The sequence below is a fragment of the Ailuropoda melanoleuca genome, chromosome 1 (genome assembly GCF_002007445.2).
Source record: "Ailuropoda melanoleuca isolate Jingjing chromosome 1, ASM200744v2, whole genome shotgun sequence".
Classification (NCBI taxonomy): domain Eukaryota; kingdom Metazoa; phylum Chordata; class Mammalia; order Carnivora; family Ursidae; genus Ailuropoda; species Ailuropoda melanoleuca.
Genome location: NC_048218.1, coordinates 201,464,302 through 201,484,690, shown reverse-complemented (window position 1 = coordinate 201,484,690; position 20,389 = coordinate 201,464,302). Strand labels below are relative to the sequence as shown.

The window sequence follows — 20,389 nt, the reverse complement described above, 5'->3', positions numbered from 1 at the left end:
CTGGAACTGTATACAATATACAAAAGCATGCCAATTTTATAAATACCTGAATATATGTAAATATATAGATAAATACTTTATAAATATAGATGTATAATAACTGATCGGAATGCTAATAAATATTACAGGAAAAAAGTTTCATTTTTAAATAAATAGAAGTAGTATTACATTAAATAAATGTAAGGAGTACTATTTACTGCAGGACTGCTCAGAGCCTTCAATATGCTGATATGACTTTGAATCTGCAAAAATAGATGTAGCATATGGAATTTCTCAAAGTTATTTGAGCAGTTCGCTTACTAAAATGTTCCTGACCAATGTTCCATAGAATAAAAATCTAGGACTGCTGTATTGATGAAGTTTATTTAAAAAAAAGAAATAGATCAAAACTCCTAAATAAAGCATTAAAATAATTTTAACACCTTAATAAAAACATAACTTCCCATAATCAAAACCATGAATTCCACCAATGTAAGAAGTTAAAATCTACTGGTTCAATAAAAAAAAAAAAAAGAAGAAGAAATGTAGTAAGATGTTTTGTTCATTCCAGATTTTATATATTTTGGTACACTAGAAATAAAAATATACTTCCTTAATATGATAAGTATTATCTCTCCATTTTAAATCAATAGCTAACATCACACTTACTAGTTTCTTTAAACAAGGACCAGTAGAGAGGTGTCTGGGTGGCTCAGTAGGTTAAGCATCTGCCTTCAGCTCAGGTCGTGATCCCAGGGTCCTGGGATCAGCCCCTCATGGGGCTCCCTGCTCAGCGGGGAGTCTGCTTCTCCCTCTCCTTCCACCCCGCCCCCCGCCCGGGTCTGTGCTCATTCTCTCTGTCTCTGTCCCTCTCAAGTAAATAAATAAATAAAATCTCAGGGAAAAAAAAGATCAGTAGCATTCCTTCAGACCAGCATGATCTGATCAGTTGGAAAATGTAATGAATGTAATGAAAAAATATGATATTTAAGGGGAACAAAATAAATAGACTATAAATAGAATTTATATCAGTTCTAATGTCAAAACCTCACACAATCACAGTGGTTACATACCCGTGTTTATGTTTGACTTCTTCAGCCCTGCTGCACTTGCCGATGAAAGTACACCAGTCCATTTCTGGAGGATATTTTTCAGTAATCCAGTGGTTATCCAACTTCGTGGGGACGTTTATTTTTCCATCTACAAGCAGATAAAACACAGGGGCTGTGGTTTTTTGTTCACTCCTTGGCAGTAGCAGAGGTGGCGGACAGGCCCCAGTACCTTCTAGACAGACAGACAGATCGCTATGAGCATCGCCTGGCCATCGCTAGACCGCCTCAGGGCTTGCAGGTCAGACAGAGGCCCTCAAGTGGGTCAGGAGCAGAACTGGCAGTTAGCTCAATGGGGGTGATTGGGTTGAGAAAAGAGAATTCCAGGCCCTGGGTCTGAGGGAAAGGGGGCCCAGCAGGAGGCTAGCTGAAGGAAATGGGTGGCTTTGGAGGCTACCTTGCCCCCAGGCTCTGTTGGTGTCATCACCAAGGAACATCATATAAACCAAGGAGTGTCCACAAGTGCCCCCTAAGAGTGTCTAGGCCTGTGTCAGACCTGTCAAGACTTGTTTCTGGATCCCTTAAAATAGCTTATTTTTCTTCTTTAAGATACATGTTAGCATATTTTGCTTTTCTGTCTTCAAACCACCCTATTTGAATTTCCTAAATGGGATTTAAAGAGAGACAAACAAAGAGACAGAGAGACCACAGATTTAGGGTGTGTGGGCTATATATTTCAGTGAATAGGAGGGGAAAAGGCCTATGAACATTTTTAGGTTAATGTAAAAGCTGAACATTTGATAATTCTATAAAGGAAAATAAGTGAAATCCTTCCAGGGGCATGCTGGTTCGCATAAATGCTTGCTTCTGTTAGAAGGCAAAAACAGAAATTTCCATGTAAAGATGGCAGAAGGAGGCCATCACAAAATTCCCTTCCATCAATATCTAATGAAATTAGTTTTTAAAAAGTTGTAAGAGCAATCAAAACCACAATGAGATACCACCTCACACCAGTCAGAATGTGTAAAATTAATAACTCAGGAAACAACAAATATTGGTGAGGATGTGGAGAAAGGGGAACCCCTTACACTGCTGGTGGGAATATAAGCTGGTGCAGCCATTCTGGAAAATAGTATGGAGGTTCCTCAAAAAGTTAAAAATAGAGCTACCTATGACCCAGCAATTGCACTGCTAGGTATTTACCCAAAGGATACAAACATAGTGACTGGAAGGGGCACCTGCACCCAAATGCTTATAGCAGCCATGTCCACAACAGCCAAACTATGGAAAAAGCCCTGATGTCCATTGACAGATAAATGGGTGAAGAAGATTTGGGGTGTGTGTGTGCGCGTGTGTATGAAATAGAATATTACTCAGCCATCAAAAAAAGAATGAAATCTTGACATTTGCAACCACGTGGATAGAACTAGGGGTATTATGCTAAGCAACATAAGTCAATCAGAGAAAGACAATTATCACATGATTTCACTCATATGTAGAATTTAAGAAACAAAACAGAGGATCATAAGGGAAGGGAGGGAAAAATAAGACGAAATCAGAGAGGAAAATAAACCATAAGAGACTCTTAACTATAGGAAACAAACTGAGGGTTGCTGGAGGGGAGATGGGTGGGGGGTTGGGGTAACTAGGTGATAGGCAGTAAGGGGGCACGTGATGTAATGAGCCCTCGGTGTTATATGATGCTGATGAATCACTGAACTCTACCTCTGAAACTAATAGTACAGTATATATTAATTAATTGAATTTAAATAAAATAAAAAGAAAAAAAGAAAATTGTAAGAGCATAAAAAATATACTTCTGGCATAAAGCAAAGAAGGAGTGGGGCACAACATCATTCCATAAAACCTAAAAGTGCATATAATTTAATAAATGCATGGCATTTACTGAGACCTTCTATGTACTAGGCTCTCTTCAAACCATGTCTTATGTAAGAATGAGTATCTGAAGCCAGGATGCTTGGCCCCAAATCTGCTGCAAAAAATAAGATTCTGCATCTTGGAATGATGTTTAAACCCGACCCCCCACTGGTTCTGCCAAGGGCTCCTTCATAGAAGGTGAGTTGATAAAATGCTAAGAATTCTTGCTGTTATTGGCCAATCCTGAGATAATGGACTGACGAGGTGGGTAGCCCTGGAAAAAGAGAGTAAAATCCTTCAACGCAGAAACATCTCTCTACCTCCAGCTTAGTCTACACAGAGACCAAAGAAGCCTGCAGCACTAGCAGCTTCCTGGGGTTCAAAAGTGTTGCACCCCAAGAAGAGGATACATCCAACCAAATGCAGATAACTCTGGCTCAGAACACTTGGCAATATTTCAGATATTCATGCTATGGAGAAACATTTACCTCAGCAATTCTTTGGCTTCTTAGTTGAATTCAAGTTAACTTAAAAGTGACATTGTCGGGGCACCTGGTTGGCTCAGTAGGTTAAGCATCTGCCTTTGGCTCAGGTCATGATCTCAGGGTCCTGGGATCGAGTCCTACGTAGGGCTCCCTGCTCAGCGGGAAGTCTGCTTCTCCTTCTCCCTCTGCTGTCCTCTCCCCCCAACTTGTGCACTCTCAAATAAATAAATAAAATCTTTTTAAAAAGAAAAAAATGACCCTTTTGTGGACTGAATGTTTGTATCCCTCCAGAATTCATATGTTGAAATCCTAACCTAACCTAATGTTGATAATATTGGCAGGGAGAGCCTCGGGGAGGGGATAGGTCATGAAGGTGGACCCCTCATGACGGGGATTAGTGCCCTTGGAAAGGGATGAAGAAATCCAAGCTCTCTCTTTTTGCCATTTGAGGATGTTGGCAACTTGATCTCCTGCTTCCTAGCCTCCAGAAAATTGTGAGAGAAGACATATTTGTTCTTCAAGCCACCCAGCTATGATATTTTTGTTACAGAAGCCCAAAGTGACTGGGAAAAGTTAAATACCTTTTAAATTGAAAATGGCACACGCAGAGCGCTTGGCTGGCTCAGCCCATGGACTGTGCGACTCTTGATCTCGGGGTAGTGAGTTTGAGCCCCATGTTGGGTGTAGAAATTACTTACATAAGTAAACCTTTAAAAAATAAAAATAGAACATGCAGTATGATCTTTCCTCTTTTCTTGTATTCCCATCTATTAATGCACTGTATTGCTTTCATAAAAATAAGGAAGTCATTGTCCTTAAAACAGAAGATAGCACTTAACCGTTCTTAAAAAAAAAAAAAAACTCCTGCTTTACTAGTCTTCCCTCAGTTTTCCCCCATCCTCCCACTGTTCCTATTTTGATTATATTTATTTCTCAATGAAGTTCCTACATTTGATTTCTAAGCACAGAATGTTCCAAGCATAAGCTTTAAAAATGTTCTTCTTTGTACTTGCGTTTGTAATAATTCCATTTAAAAAATTCATTTTAGTCCCTATTAAAGTCCACAGGGAGGGACATATGAGGACATGAAGGAGAAAATGGGGAAAGATGGAATCAACCATAAAGGCACTCCAGTATCTTGATTTATTTTCCTCTAGGCTTTTACCACGGACTATAGTGAAGAGTTACATTCACTACTTAAATGTCCCCCTCCCACCCTAGAAGTCCCTTTGTTATGCAACATAGAGCTTTTAGGGGTGGTGAGGAGAAAAAAAAAAGCTTTAGGAAAACACAGGAGGAGCGAGGCCTGCCTGGTAAATAAAGCCCCAGCGAGGGGCTACAGATAGGTATATCTGTATAGATAGGGATAGAGGACATCGACTGATTACAAGGAGTTGGCTCTGGCGATGGTGGAGGCCAGTGAGTCTCGAGCTCTGCCATCAGCTAGCTGCAGACAGAGGAGCTAATAGTGGAATTCCAGTCTGAAGGCCAACAGGCTCAAGATCCAGGAAAAAGGACAGAAGGATCAGTTCAAAGGCAGGAAGAATTCTCTCCCTCTGGAGAGGGTCAGCCTTTCTGTTCACTGGTACAACCACTGTCCCCCTCTGCCTGGAAATCTGCAAGCCACCTGTTCTCTCCTCGCCTCCCTGTGGAAACCTAGCCTCCCTTAGAACTGCCCTGCCAGGCCTGGCCACAGAGAGGAGGGCAGACATGGGGCTCAGTTCTCAAAGGTTTCTAGAAATGAGCAACTGGCTACCCAGACACAGAGGGGTAGTTTCTGACTAGAAAGTCCTCTGAGGGTGAAAGACAAAGCCAACGTCTGGGCACGTTTGTTCAGCTGAGTGGGGTGTCGGGGGCTTCTGTGGAGGCAGACTGAGCGCTCCTAGAAGACCCGGAGTGCTTTGGCGAGGAGCTTTGTCTCTTTCTCATTCTCTCTGCCAAGGCAGCTGCATTTCTCTCTTGCCATATCCTCCTCTTCTCAGAAACGAAGAGTCAACAACACACATGCCTGCCTGCCCCCACTCCCTCCCGACACTCAAAAAACCCACCATTTTTAGTTGGTGCTGTTTTTGCTGTGCAATTGGTCACAGAGTTTGGGAGTTAAAACATCTCGTCCAATCTCCTCCTTTCTCGAAAAAGGAATACTGAGTGCAGACGGCAGAACGGGTTAGCACAGGTGGAGATGGAGCATGACCTTGACATTTCTGTGCCCACTAAGGCCAGTGTGTGAGAGGCCAAAATCACTGGCCCAGTCCTCTAGGCTCTGCTCCTAACGTGTGTGTGTGTGTGTGTGTGTGTGTGTGTGTGTAGGGTCTGGGAGGAGACAAGGCCAGCAGCCTGCAAACCTCCAACACCCGAGCACAGGCAGACAAGCACGGACCTCAGCCAGCAAATTCCCTGCCAGTGGGGGCTCGGCTGTTTGGCTCAGCTTCTCTCCTCCCACAGCTGCCTCCCCGCACCCCAGCCCCCATGCCCCTCCATCTCTGACGTCACCCACATGCTCTTTGAGGACTGGCTCTGGGCCTGGGAAGTAAAGTCAGGCCCGGGTGAGGGTCCGGAGAGGAACGCGGAGAGGCGGGGAACTAGGACTGACAGTTGTCAGAGTTAAGAACACCCTGTCTCACAGGGTATTGCGTGTTTCCACAAGCCTGAAAAGCAACAGAGTTTTAAGTGCCAGTAAGAGGGCACAACCAAGTGTTCTGTTGATAAGGTGCTCTACCCACTACACTTTCTACCTGTAAAGAAGGAAATTATCTGGGGGGACAAAGACAAACAAAGGCAGAAGAGAAGATGAACAGAAAGAGAAATAAACATAAAAAAGGGAAGTGGGATTCAGAACTGAGAGTGGCCTGTGGGATCCAGGGTGGAAAGGGCACTAACAGGTCAAAGTCGCTCAGAAATAAGTGAAAGAGAAGTAAGAGAAATTGGAGAACCACCATAGAGGTCCAGGTGATGAGATCTGGCTTTGAAGATGGAACCCAAAACCAAAGAATTTGGGCAGCCTCCAGGAGTTGAAAAAGTCAAGGAAATGAATTCTCCCCCAGGGCCTCCAGGAGGAACACAGCCCTGTCTACACCTTGATCTCAGCCAGTGGGCTTCTGAGGGACAGAAGTGTATGATGATAAATATTGTTTCAAGTCACTAAATTTGTGGTCATTTGTTAATGCAGCCAGAGGAGGGAATGCAGTCCCCAGACGGTAAGGAGATGAGCTAGAGGCTTCAGAATCTAGGTTTATAATAGCCACACCTTTCTTTCTCTCATGCCCAGTATCTGTCACCTATTTGTTGGTTATTAAAATTTTTAACACCTTCTTGTTTTTTATTTAACTTATAAAACAATACATGTGCTATTTTAAAATGATTCAGTGGTTATGAAGATAAGTATCAATAGACAACTATTAGCCCTGCCCCTTATATAAGCAAGGCAAAGTTGTTTCTTCTTACAAGAATGTAATCATATGCTCCATTCTAATGCAACTTGACGGTTTTAATTAAAAATGTATCGAGGACCCGTAGATTTAACTCAGTCTTAGAAATAATTGTGTATTGTCTTATATAAAAATATAATATTGTATATCAATTGCTCACTTGTTCATAAATTGTCTCAGATTTATTTTTTAACAAACTGCCCTGCCGCACTTTCTTGGACTGGTGCTGGGGTCCCCATCCCGGATTTGGGGCCCACATCTTCCGGCAGAAATTGATACAAAGCAAGGTTTCTATGGTCCGGGGACTGCGGGCCAAGCTCCGCCCCAGCGCCACGGCCACCAATCAGCTCCCGGGACGCCCCCCTTCCCCCGCGAGCCCCCCTGTCTGCCTGCGACTTTCCACGTCCCCAGCCTCCTCCGCCGCCCAGTCCCTTCTCACCTGAGAAGCTCCTTGCCTTAGGGAACTGCCGCTGCCCCTGCCAAGCCGGTCCTCTCTGCCCTGAACCCGCGCCGCAGGGAAAGCGGGGCAAAAGGTAAGTGGGGTTCAGCGATGGATTCTGGACCCAAAGAGGCCTGGGAGCGACACAGGCCACTGCCCGGAGCGCTGTGGCCCGGGGGTGGGGTGGGATGGGGGGGACTGGGAGACAGAGGGAATGCCCGAGGAGACCGTGCGTGTTGTGGGGTAGGGAAGGTTGGGGACTGGTGTGGGGCCTCTACTTGTCCTCAAGGGGAGGGTGGCAGACGTGTTTAACAGAATTTCTTGCTGTTTACCTCTCGGATTCCTCTCTGCTGTCTCCCTGCAACTCGGTCTCAATTTCTTCTTGCCGCAGTGTTTGTCACCCGTGCTTGGCAGGAGGCGATGACCTTCCTCCTCCCCATTTTCTTGTGCTTTTTTTGTGCGTGTGCTCTGCAAGGAGCCGTTGAGATTTAACCAAAAGGGAACCCGGGAGGTAATGTTATCCCATCTCCTGGGGCCTTGCTCTTAAATTATCGGGGTGTTGCTGGCCTCTGCAGGACCACTCCCACCCACCCCCCAACCCCTCGAAAGGTCAAAGTCCTCACCGACTCTAGTGCTGTAGGCGCCCAAGGGCTCTGAGTGTGTCTGCGCTGGTGGAGGGAGGTGTGGGGCGCGGAATGGGTGGTGCTCAGAGTAGGTGCGGTGAAGCGGGTGGAACGGTTAGTCTGGAATGCGTTTGGCCTGAAGCTGTAAGTACTGGATTATACAGTTCCCAGGTAAACAGCCCGAGCTGGCCAGTGAGTTGGGTAAACCTGAAATGAACGGAGATAGCCCTAAGTATAGAAGAAAAAGATTTATGAAACAGATAATCATGAAACTTCTTGAAAGAAGTGCAAGTCCAATTAGACATAAAAGACCGAATGATCTGTCTAGCAAACCATCCCTCCATCCATCTATCCATCCCTTCATCCATCCTTTCATATTCCAAATTATTTAATTGTCCATTGAATTCATTTCAATACCTTGCTTTATTTTTGCTTTGGCTCGATTTTTTAAAATTCATTAGAAAGGAGTATATAAAACATCTAAGAACGTTCTAAAGAATAATGAGAATTCCTGACCATCTCCTAGACCTGAAAAAATAACATTGCAGTACCACAGAAGCCCCCTGCGTGTCCCCTTCAAGCCCATCCTTCTCCCTTCCATGAGAGGTGACAGCTGGTTTTTGGATTAATCATTTCCTTGCTTTTCTTTATAGCTTTGTGATTTGTGTGTGTATTCCGAAAACATATACAGGTACATGTTTGCTTTCCCTATTTTTTAAATTTTCATATTAATGGCATTATACTGTACATACTCACGTTTTTGAGACTCACCCTTGATGATTCCTTCATTTTCACTGTTTATGGTATGAATATACCATAATTTACCCACTCTACATTTAGGTTGTTGCTAGTTTGGTAAATACTAGTTATCTATTGCTGTGTAACAAATTACCCCAACACTTAGCAGCTTAAAACAAAACCTATTATCTCACAGTTTCTGTGGGTCAGGAATCCAGGAGGAGCTTATCTGGGAGTGTTTGATGCAGTATCTTTCACCGGCTGTAAGCAATATCGGCTAGGACTACAGTTGTCTCAAGGCTGAAGGTAGAGAGAACCCCTTCCAAGTTCCCTCAAGTGCCTATTGGCAAGCTTCTTGGCCTCACTGGCTTTGGTTGGACACATCAGTTTTTTGGCAAATGGGCTTCTGTTTAGAAGCTAGTCAAAATATGGCAGCTTGCTTCCCCCAGGATAAAGGCTACCTGAGAGAAGGAGAGAAAAAGATGAAGGCCAGATTATTTTTGTAACCTAATTTCAAAAGTGACATGTGATCTTCTCTTTATTAGAAGTGAATCACTAGTTGTAGCCCACACTCAAGGGAAAGGGCTTACACAAAACCATGAACATCTGGAAGCAGGGATTACTGGGGGCCATTTTAAAGTCTGCCTACTACAGGGGATATTAACAAATAATGTTGTTCTCTAACATTCTTGTGTGCGCCTCTGGTTCACACGCACAGGCTCACTCTGGTTCCCTAGATTGCACACCCAGGTATACAATTACCAGATTGTAAGATTTGTGTATGTGCAACTTTATTAGGTTATTTCCAACCTGTTTGCAAAGTATTGAGCTGGTTTTTACTCCCTGTAGCAATAGATGAGAGTTTCTATTACTCTACATACTTGTTATAACTTGATACTATCAAAGTTCATTTTTAGCCAGTCTGGCGGGCATGAAATAGTGTTCCACTGTGATTTTAATTAGCATTTCTCAGATAACTAATGAAGTGACCATCTTTTAATACATTGGTGAACTATTGTGCTTTCTCTCTGAAATCCTGGTTCCTGTCTTTTACTCATTTTCATATTGGGTTGTTTGTCTTTTTCTTATTGACTCATTGGAAAGCTTCCCTTATATAATGTGGATAATAATCAATTCTTCGTCAGCTGTATATGCCACAAATATCTGCTCTCAATTTGGTGCTTAGTTTTTCTTTCTCTGTATGTCCTTCTCTCTCAATGAACTAAGTTTTGAATTTTAATTTCAAGTTACCAATATTCTCTCTTATAAAAAGAAAATTGTTTCTCAAGAAAATAAATTAATTTTACTATATTTACCTCTAAAAGCATTTATAGTTTTGCATTTGGCAATTCGTCTTAATCTACCTGGAAACGGATTGTTATATTGTTTATTCCATATGGATAATCAATTGTCCCAGCACCACTGATCTACCAGAATTCGGTTTTTCATATCTGCATGAATTTGTTTTTTTTTTTTTTAAAGATTTTATTTATTTATTTGACAGAGATAGAGACAACCAGCGATAGAGGGAACACAAGCAGGGGGAGTGGGAGAGGAAGAAGCAGGCTCATAGCAGAGGAGCCTGACGTGGGGCTCGATCCCATAACGCTGGGATCACGCCCTGAGCCGAAGGCAGACGCTTAACCGCTGTGCCACCCAGGCGCCCCTGCATGAATTTGTTTTAAGTTTCCTAATCCTGTAGTTATCTATTTCCTTAATGATTCTAGGTTTATAATAAATCTTGAAATACGGTAGTAAAGATCTTCGCATTTTTTAATTCTTCTTCAAGAGTTTTTAGCAATTCTTGGATTTTTGATTTTCCATGTAAATATATTTTTTAAGGATTTTATTGATTTGTTTTAGAGAGAGCGAGAGTGCAAGCAGGGGGAGGGGCAGAGGGATTGGGAGAGAGAGACTCTCAAGCAGACTCTGCATTGAGCATGGAGCCTGATGTGGGGCTCAATCCCATGGCCCTGTGGTCATGACCCAACCCAAAACCAAGAGTCAGATACTCAACCAACTGAGCCAACCAGGAGCCTCCATATAAGTATTTAAATAAACTTATCAAATTCTCCAAAACAAGGAACAAACAAGCAAACAAACCCACTGGAATTTTGGTTGATATTGCATTAATTTTATATATCAATTTAGGGAGGAAAGGCCTCTTTAAGATGTTACACTTTTCTGTCTATCAACTTGATATATAATGCTATTTATTTAGTTCAACTTTAATGTTTTTTAATGTTTTATAATATTTTTCATTGTTTTCCTTCTGCTTTGTGTTTATTAAATTTATTTCTAAATGCATTATATTTTTACTGCTATTGTAAATGTTTTCTTTTATAAAATTATATTTTGTAGCTTATTGTTTCTGGTGTATAGAAATTCAGTTGCCTTTTATATATTGACTCTATATCAAATGTGACAAACTCCATTAATAATTCTAAATCTACCTGTACAGTCTTTCAGATTTGCTACACAGGCACTCATAACACCTGAAAATCAACAGTATTGTTTCTTCCTTTCTAATCCTTAAATGAAATTAAAGTAATTTCTTTTTCCTGTCTTACTGCATTGGCTAGGACCTTCAGTATAAAACTGATAAAGGTGAAAAGGGCATCTTGTTTCATCCTTAAGATAATAAAGAGAAAGATTTCATTATGTCAGCTTTAAATATTGCATTTGCAATGGTTAGTTTGTAAATGCTTTGTCCCATGATAAGAAAGTTTGATTCTTCTTCTAGGAAATGCTTTTAATATGAGTAGATGTTTTATTGAATGCTTCTTCTGTAGCTATTGATTTTCTCATATTTTTTTCATTTAAATATGTTAATATGATGAAGTATAGTATTCAATCTTTAATATTTAATCAACTTTGCATTCCTGGAATAAACTGTCTATGGTAAATATGCAATAACTTTTATATAAAGATATAAAAATAAGCATTAGATATTTGCATTTATATATGTGAATTGAGAATGGCATGTAATTATCCTTTTTGATTCTAACTTTATTATTTGTTGATGTCATCTCATAAAATAAGATGGGTAGTATTCTCACTATTGTTATTCTATGTAAGAATTCGGGCTAGGTTGGAATTATCTGGTCCTTGAATATTTTCTCAAATCACCAGCAAAAACCCAGGGTGTGGAGTTTATTTTATCAAAAGGTATTAAACTTATTGGTTCAATTACTTTAAGGATTATAGGACTATTTAGGTTTCCTTATGAGTCAACTCTCATGAATTTATTTTCTAAGATATTTGTTTTATATATATATACATATGTATATGTATTATGTACATATATGTGCATATTATACATATATATTATATATATATAATTCAAACTTAATAGAATAAAATGGTTCATAATATTCTCTCATTATGTTTAGTTTCATCGTCTATTATTATGACCTGTTTTTATTATTAATGTATGTAGATATACTTTCTCATTTTGTTTTGACTAATTTTGCCAGAATTTGGACTACTTTATTAGCTCTTTCATATACTTACACACACACACACACGAAACTTCATTTTTTTTCATTAACTATTATTTATTTTATTAGTTCTTCTTTAGATTTTTGTTATTTTCTAAGCTTTTAAGGTATATGCTTAGCTCATATGCTCAGCTCATTAGGCTCTTAAATTTGTGTCACTATTTTTTACCTATATCTCACAAGTTTTGATATGAATATTTTGCTATGATGTAGCTGTAAGTATCTATAATTTTCATTATGGCTTCTTATTTAAGCCATGTATTTTTTAGAACAGTGCATTTTAATTTCCAGTTACTCACATGAAGATTCTTTTATTATCTTGCAGTAAGTGTTACCTAATTCATAATGTATGATATCAGAGAATGTATAATATCAATTCCTTTGGATTTACTGAAGCTAGCTTTAAGACCTAGCACTGGTCAGTTTCATTTGTGTGCTTGAAGATAATGTGTAGTGTCTAATTATATAATGTCACATATATACCTTTAAAACAAGTGTGTTAATTATACAATCCAGATCTGCCATATCCTTACAATTTTTTTTTCTGTTTGAATTATCAGTTACAATAAAGGTATGCTACAATGTCTCACTATGATAGATTTTGATATTTTTCATTGTAGATCTGTATATTTTTACTTTATATATTTTGAGGCTATGTTATTAGTGAATTGGAGTAAATTGAAAATTTTAACATAATGTAAGGATTCAATATTATGGCTACCTTTTAATGCTTTTTGTCTTAAATTCTTAATTTGCTCAGCTATCAAATCAAGGTTTTTTTGACTAGTGGTTACCCTGATTGGTTTTACCTCCAAGAAAGATTTATCTTTCTTTCATCCTTTGACTTTAAATATTTCTAAATCTATGTTTTAAGTCATATATAGGCCATAAACTTATCTGTATTTTTTAAATGCTGGTTTTAAAATTATTGTTTGAGGGGTGCCTGGATGATTCAGTTGGTTGGGCATCCGACTCTTGATTTCAGCTCAGGTGATGATCTCAGAGTCATGAGATTGAGCCTGACATCAGGCTCCATGTTCAGCGGAGATTCTCTTTGAGATTCTCTCCCTCTCCCTCAACCCCCCCTCCCTTCCCCAAATACATAAATATTTAAAAATAAGTAAATAAAAAAATAAAATTATTGTTTGACAATTTATAACTTACCATTGAATAATTTATTCCAGTTATATTTACTGTGATTAGTAATGCAAATAGATTTATTTCTCTTTTATTTATTTATTATTTTTTTTTTTGCTTATTATTTTTTTGTGCTTTATCTCAGTCTTTCATTCCCCTTCCCTCTTTTACTCCTTTGTTTCCCCGTTTTACTGCTCTTCTTATTTGGAAATTATATGTTGGAATGTTTTAGGTTGAATGTTTTAGGAATACTCTAGTTGTATAACATATTTAATTCATAACATTTATTGGGATATAATTGAGAAAACTTGCATATATATAAGATCTACAATGTGATGTTTAGATATATGTATACATTGTGAAATGATTACTTCAAGCTAATTAATATATTGATCACCTCACATAGTTTACCTTTTGTGTGTGTGTGTGAACAATTGAGATCTATTCTTAGCAAATTTCAAGTATATAATACAATATTATTAACTATAGTCCCTGTGCTATACATTAGATCTCCAAAACTTATTTCTCTTACATACCTGAAATTTTGCAACTTTTGACCTATACATCTCCCATCTCCCAACACCATGCTACTTTCTGCTTCTGAGTTCGACTATTTTAGATTCTACATATAAATGAGATCACATAATATTTGTCTTTGAATTATTTTGAAACTTAGCATTATGCCCTCAGAGTTCATCCATATTGTCACAAATGGGCAGGTTTTCTTCTTTTTTATGGCTACATAAATTCCATTGTATATACATACAACAATTTCTTTATCCATTCATTCATTGGATAACCACTTAAGTCATTTCCATATCTTGACGACTGTGAATAATGCTGCCATGAACATGGGAATGCAAATATCACTTCCAGATATTGATCTCATTTTCTTTGAATGTATACCCAGAAGTTCTGGATAATATGGCAGTTCTACTTTCAGTTCTGTGCTATTTTCTATAATGACTTCACCAATGTACATTCACAACAAAGTGCACAAGTGTTTCTTTTTCCCCATAGCCTCACCAACACTTGTTATCTTTTTGATAGTTGTCCTTCTAACAAGCGTGAGGTGATATGTCAGGGTTTAGATTTGTATGTCCCTGATGATGAGTGGATTTGAGTACTTTTTCATATACCTATTGGCCATTTGTATGTCTTCTTTTGAGAAATGTCTATTTAGGTCCCTTGCTCATTTTTTTAATTGGATTATTTATTTTCTTGCTAGTGCATTGTTTGAATTCCTTATTAACCCCTTATTGTGGATATATAGTTTACAAATATTTTCTCCCATTCCATAGGTTGTCTCTTAACTCTGTTGATTGTTTCTTTTGCTGTGCAGATGCTTTTTAGTTTGAAGTAGTCCCACTTGTTTACTTTGGTCTTGTTGCCTGTGTTTCTGAGGTCATATTCGAAAATGTATTACTCAGACCAATATCAAGAAGCCTATGTTTTCTTCTAGTAGCTTTAAAATTTCAGGTCTTAACATTTAAGTCTTTAATACATTTTGAGCTGATTTTCATATATAGTATGGGATAAGAGTCCAATTTCATTTTTCTGCATGTAGATATCCAGTTATTCCAACACCATTTATTGAAGAGTCTATCCTTTTCCTGTTGTGTGTTCTTTGTTCTTTTGTTGACAGTAGGTTGAATGTAAATGTGTGGGTTTGTGTCTGGGCTCTTTATTTTTTCCCACTGGCCTATATGTTTGTTTTTATGCAGGTACCATAGTATTTTGATTACTGTAGCTTTATAGTATAGTTTGAAATCAGGCATTTGTAATGCCTCAAATTTTATTCTTCTAGCTGAAGACTCCCTTGGCAATTTGAGTTCTTTTGTGGTTCGTATGAATTTTAGGATTGGGTTTTTTTTTTCTTTCTAGTTTTGTAAAAAGTGCCATTGGAATTTTGATAGGGATTGTATTAAATCTGTAGTTAATTTTGGTTAGTAAGGACATTTTAACATTATTAATTCTTCCAATCTATGAATACGGAATATCTTTTCATTTATTTGTGTCTTCAATTTCTTCAATGTTTTATAGATGTCAGTGTATAGATCTTTTAGGTCCTTGGTTAAATTGGTTCCTAAGTTTTTTATTGTTTTTAATGCTATTGTAAATGGGATTGTTTTCTTAATCTCCTTTTCAGATACTTCATAGTTAGTTTATAAAAACACAACTAATTTTTGTATGTTGATTATGTATCCTGCAACCATACTGAATATACTGAATATGCTTATTAGTTCTAACAGTTTTTTGGTGGAGTCTTCAGGGTTTTCTATATGGGAGTTTTCTGAGTTTTAATTCTATACTGAAATTCTCCAGCCTTGCTTCTATAATTTTTTTAACATATTGACTCAGTTACTTTAAAGTAAGTCCCTAAGAATGCAAATGTCTAAACCACCTGTGAGTCTGTTTCTATTATTTGTTGTTTCTTCTGAGTCCTTGGCAAAGTAATCTGATTTTTAGCCTCCCCTAAATTTTTGATTGAGTGAAGGACATCATGAATGAAAAATTATAAAGTTATGGTTGATGTTACTGTTTTTCAAAGAGGATTTTTTGGGGGGTGAGAAATGGATAAAGTACCAGAAGATTACTTTCATGCTATCAAAGGTTAGTTTTAATCTTTCTTAAAACTGGTGCATTTCAATTTTTTCCTTACCCAAGACCATAATCCTTACTCTAAAGGTGTCATTCTTTTGATATGCCATGGATTCTCTCACGTCTCTACTGACAGCAGAATGTGATGATAAGAGTGTATTGTTTTTGTGGGACTTGACCTCCACTTTATTCCTAGAACAGTACAGCTACTGAAATAACTGTCACCTGTTTAACATTTTAGCTGCTATTTTCAGCAAGTTTTGGTGGATTTTTTTGGAGGTGGTGGTTCTTCCCTGTGTGTGCAGCTTAAGAGTCAGCCAGTGACAAATTAAGGGGAATTTGTACATAAATTTTTTTTTTTATATTCACTTCTCAGAGATACCTTCTTGTCTGAAATTTTGTCCTCTGAGTTCAGTTGGTTTGAGAATCTTGAATCAGTAAGACTGACACTTTCTGCTTGGCCTCACTTTTTCTGCATTGTGAACTGGAAAATGCCCTAAACAGAAAATCCCCAGCAGATGTAGAGCTCATGTCCTGTGTGTTTCTTCCCTTGGGATTATAGCTTCTCAAGTTCTGCTGGTGTTGTTTGCTCTTCAAAGTCTTCCATTGTTTTCTATATTTTGTCCAACTTTTATTGATGTGAATTTTCAATGGAAGGGTTGTTCCAAATACGATATTCTCTCAATGCCATATTTAGAAGTCTCTTACCATTTTGTCTTACATTTCAGATAATTTATCTAAGATTATTTTATTCCTTCGTGAGATACATTCTTTAGAATTTCCTTAGAGATCCTTTGAAAATAAATTCTCAAATTTATCTGAAGATAACATTTTTAAGACACTTGTAATAGAAGATAGTGCCAGGGCAGCACTAGGGGTAAGAAAGAAGGGAGGATAGTATTGGGTAGCATCTAGTTTTAGATTATTATGGATGGTGCTGCCTTGAACATTCTAGCACATGTCTTTTGGTGATTATTATCTATATCTATCTATCTATCTATCTATCTATCTATCTATCTATATAATATTTCTCTTGGGTGTATACCTTAGAGTGGTATTACTAAATAGTCCTTTTTTTTTCAAAATTATGTTTGCAACATTTTAAAAATACAAAATGTCTAAAGAAAAAATTACTGGTCAACCTGCTCCACTTCCTAAGATAGCCAAATATGTCCTTATTTTTCCTGCTTAGATAAACAAACACACATTAGGAGCATTACAAATTTTTTGCTGAAAATATATATTGAGAGCATTCCTCAAGGTGACTTAATCTTATCCTTTTTAAGAACTAAGAGGTATGACTTAATCTTATCCTTTTTAAGAACTAAGTAATATTTTATAGTACGGATTTTTAATAAATTGTTCATTCTAATTTAGCTGAGTATTTACAGAATGTAATATTTCAAAAGTTGTTTCATCATGTTCAGAATTTCATGGCAGTCCCAAGGTAGAAACTGGAAAGAAAAACAGAAACTCTNTAAATAAATCATTTAAAAAAAAAAAAGGTATGACTTAATCTTATCCTTTTTAAGAACTAAGAGGTATGACTTAATCTTATCCTTTTTAAGAACTAAGTAATATTTTATAGTACGGATTTTTAATAAATTGTTCATTCTAATTTAGCTGAGTATTTACAGAATGTAATATTTCAAAAGTTGTTTCATCATGTTCAGAATTTCATGGCAGTCCCAAGGTAGAAACTGGAAAGAAAAACAGAAACTCTAGAAGGATATAGGATTTAAAACTGAGCTAGTGATGTGAAGTCTGAAACAGAGAGAGAGGCTACAAATAGCTGAAATTTTCGCAGATATAAGGAAGAAAACAAAAGGCTCATGGGAGAAGATGAAAAGAAAAGAATATGAAGAGGAGAAAACTCACAACATAGGAAAGCTGTGATTTGATTGGTTTTCACTGTTAAGCAGGTCTTTGTCTTGTGGAGGAGTATGCCAAGATTGCCTTCTTCACCCACAGTCACGTATCTTGTCCAGCCATCCATCAAGCGGACATTACCAAGCACCTCTTTGTGGCCACATGAAGTGGAGAATCTAAAGAAGAATAAAACAGTTCTTGACTTATGTTTACTCCACTTTGGGGAGCTGTAATGAAACCCCGAAATGATACAGGATGTAGTAATCTATCTGCTTACCACTGAATCCTCATTCCTGTGGAAGGTCCAGCCTGGACACTGTTTTGTGGTAGGGGAGAAAGCTTTTTCATGGTCACTTCTTGAGAACAGTTTGGTCAGGGACACCTTCTTCTTTTCCTTAGGCACCCAGAGAATAGGGGCCAGTGCAGTGATGGGTGAGGGGTGAGGAAACAGCAGAATGTACAGAGGCCACACAAAGCTTTTAGGCCTTTGGAACCAGCCATAAAAGGGACAAGTGGTTTTCCCCCAGCTTCTAAAGTTGAGCTCACCAAGCGAAATGAGTAGACATGGGTTCTAGGCGGGACAATATAGTCAGGTTATGGCTCAAAGTCAACTGTTATATCCTGTTCTTACTTGACTAACATGAGACAGGACTAGGGACAAAGTTCAAGAATCCCCCATACAGAGAGAAATAATATTTACAGATGTGTCACTACCAGCTATTTGAGCAAGGATATTTTATCTATTCTAGTTCATTAAATTTATCAATTTTTATCACAAAATAATAATATGAAATGTTAATGAGGTATATGAAGAAAACATACTTAAAAGTAATCTACTCTTAACTGTCTGAAGTAACTGATTCTAATAGTTTGATTTATGTTTGCCATATAATTTCTGTGTTTATATAAGCATATATAAATATTTTAAGAGTTTTTCCTACAAAAAATGCAAGCTATTTTTATATCATGTTAAATGTTCATTAAAAATGTGAATATAGACACAGCCTAACCCCTGGCACATAAATATATATACATATCCTTGTAAATAGTTATGTATCATTTTATATACAAATCTTTATCTGTCAACCCCTCCCTTGTTGGTAAACAGTCTTAAGGATTTGTTTTTTTTAACAAATTGCCCTGGCGCACTCCCGGAGCCGTGCTGGTACTCCATCCAGGATTTGGGGCTGCATCCTGTCGCAGAAACCTACACAAAGCGGGGCCTCTGAGGTCCGGGGGCGGCCGGCCAGGCTCCGCCCCCCCCGCCGCAGCCGCCAATCAGCTCCCTGGTTGTCCCACCCCCACTCCCAGCCCCTCTCTGCACTGCAGCCCATCTCCCCCTGGACGTGCCTCCCGCCGCCACCTCCACCAATTACCGAGTCCGCAGGCTGACTGCCAGGTCTCCTTGTCACGTCTCTGCAGAGCAGTCCCTTCCCCCTCCAGAGTAGCCCTGTGGGAAAATTGCTGGATAACGGGTGAGTATCGTCCAAAGATCGTTCTGGAACCGGAGCAGGCCCCGGCGCACGAACCAAGCCCGCGCAGCCGGGGTGGGAGAAGGAACCACCCGGCCGGGGTGCAGGGGAGCGTGGGGGAGAGGGCGCCTGCCGGGCTGCGAAGGTAGTCTAGGTTTGGGCCTGAGACTGCTTCGGCCTAAGGAGGCAGATGTCTTCCAAAGAGGATTCCCTGCAGTCCCTCCATCTCTGTGTCTGGTTCTGTTTTTCCTACCACTCTGGCTCTTATTTCTTTCGTGCTTCATTCTTCTTCTCCAGGAATTTCTGCCCTTTTACAGCACTTCTCATGATGAAATGTTTCGAAGCTGCAGATACGTACAGAAAATAATATAATTATCAGATGCGGGCATTTTATTACCTTTGCTTCAGCGCACTTGCTCTCCCCGCCCCCCACCCCGTGGGTGTGTGTGTGTTTCTCCCCCACCCCCGCCTATGTGTATATGTTGTATGTGTCTTCTCTCCTTTCTAAGAAACAAAACCTGACAGTTAAAATCTTTTCCCCATCAAATCTCATGACCATCCTCAGATATAAGTTAGGGTCTATCCTTCTCATGTATATTTTTGTCCTTTCATTATTTACTTTTACATAAGCAATAGGTGCATTTTTGTTTTGCATTTTAAAATTTCCACGCAACTCAGTTTTGGGGGGTTTTGCCTTGTGGTGCTATTTGTCTTGTCATTTCAGACTGGAAAGGGACTTAGCAAGCAAGTCTCCTGCCCTTCTTTATTAGCTTAGAACCCTGAGCCCTGTCGGGGCATAAGGGAGATAAAGGACGTGCTCACTGTCACTCAGGCGGTCCTTCACTGGGCAGGATCCTGAATTGAGGTTCTCTTGGTTTCTGTTCCTGGTGTTCCCTCTATGTTTTATGCCACTGAGCTCACCTACCCACATCTCCTATTGGCTATTAATTATATGATTCAATTTGGGGAAAGATTTAAAGAAGAAAGGAAAGAGGAAAGGAGGCTGAAGGGGGCTGGGGAAAGGAAATATGGCTTGGATTTGGACCAACACTCTAGTCAGTATTCAAAGGCATGCATCTTCCTGGAATACGAAGTACTGAATCTTAGGACAGCCTGAATACTTATTTTATTTCACTGGTACAGCCTTACTGTATGCCCATCATTGATCTAAGAACTTTACAAGTATTCACT

At 38.9% G+C, this 20,389-nt stretch overlaps 1 protein-coding gene and 1 long non-coding RNA gene across 3 annotated transcripts in view; one reads left to right on the top strand and one right to left on the bottom strand.

Moving 5' to 3' along the window:
• Positions 1-7,203: 7,203 nt before the first annotated feature.
• The window catches only part of TCAF1 (TRPM8 channel associated factor 1), a 50,104-nt gene continuing 36,918 nt past the window's right edge, over positions 7,204-20,389 (top strand). The window contains exon 1 of one of the 2 annotated variants that reach the window (XM_034638692.1): positions 7,204-7,352. The gene's annotated coding sequence lies outside the window, so the exon portion shown is untranslated. Of the gene's footprint in view, positions 7,353-19,042; positions 19,202-20,389 lie in introns of those variants that run through there. The other variant, XM_034638690.1, reaches the window with a different exon arrangement.
• LOC117795212 lies at positions 8,855-18,240 on the bottom strand. The gene is made up of 3 exons (XR_004619096.1): positions 18,004-18,240; positions 17,736-17,902; positions 8,855-9,080 (listed from the first exon to the last, which is right to left on the bottom strand). It is a non-coding gene; the product is annotated as an uncharacterized LOC117795212 (long non-coding RNA).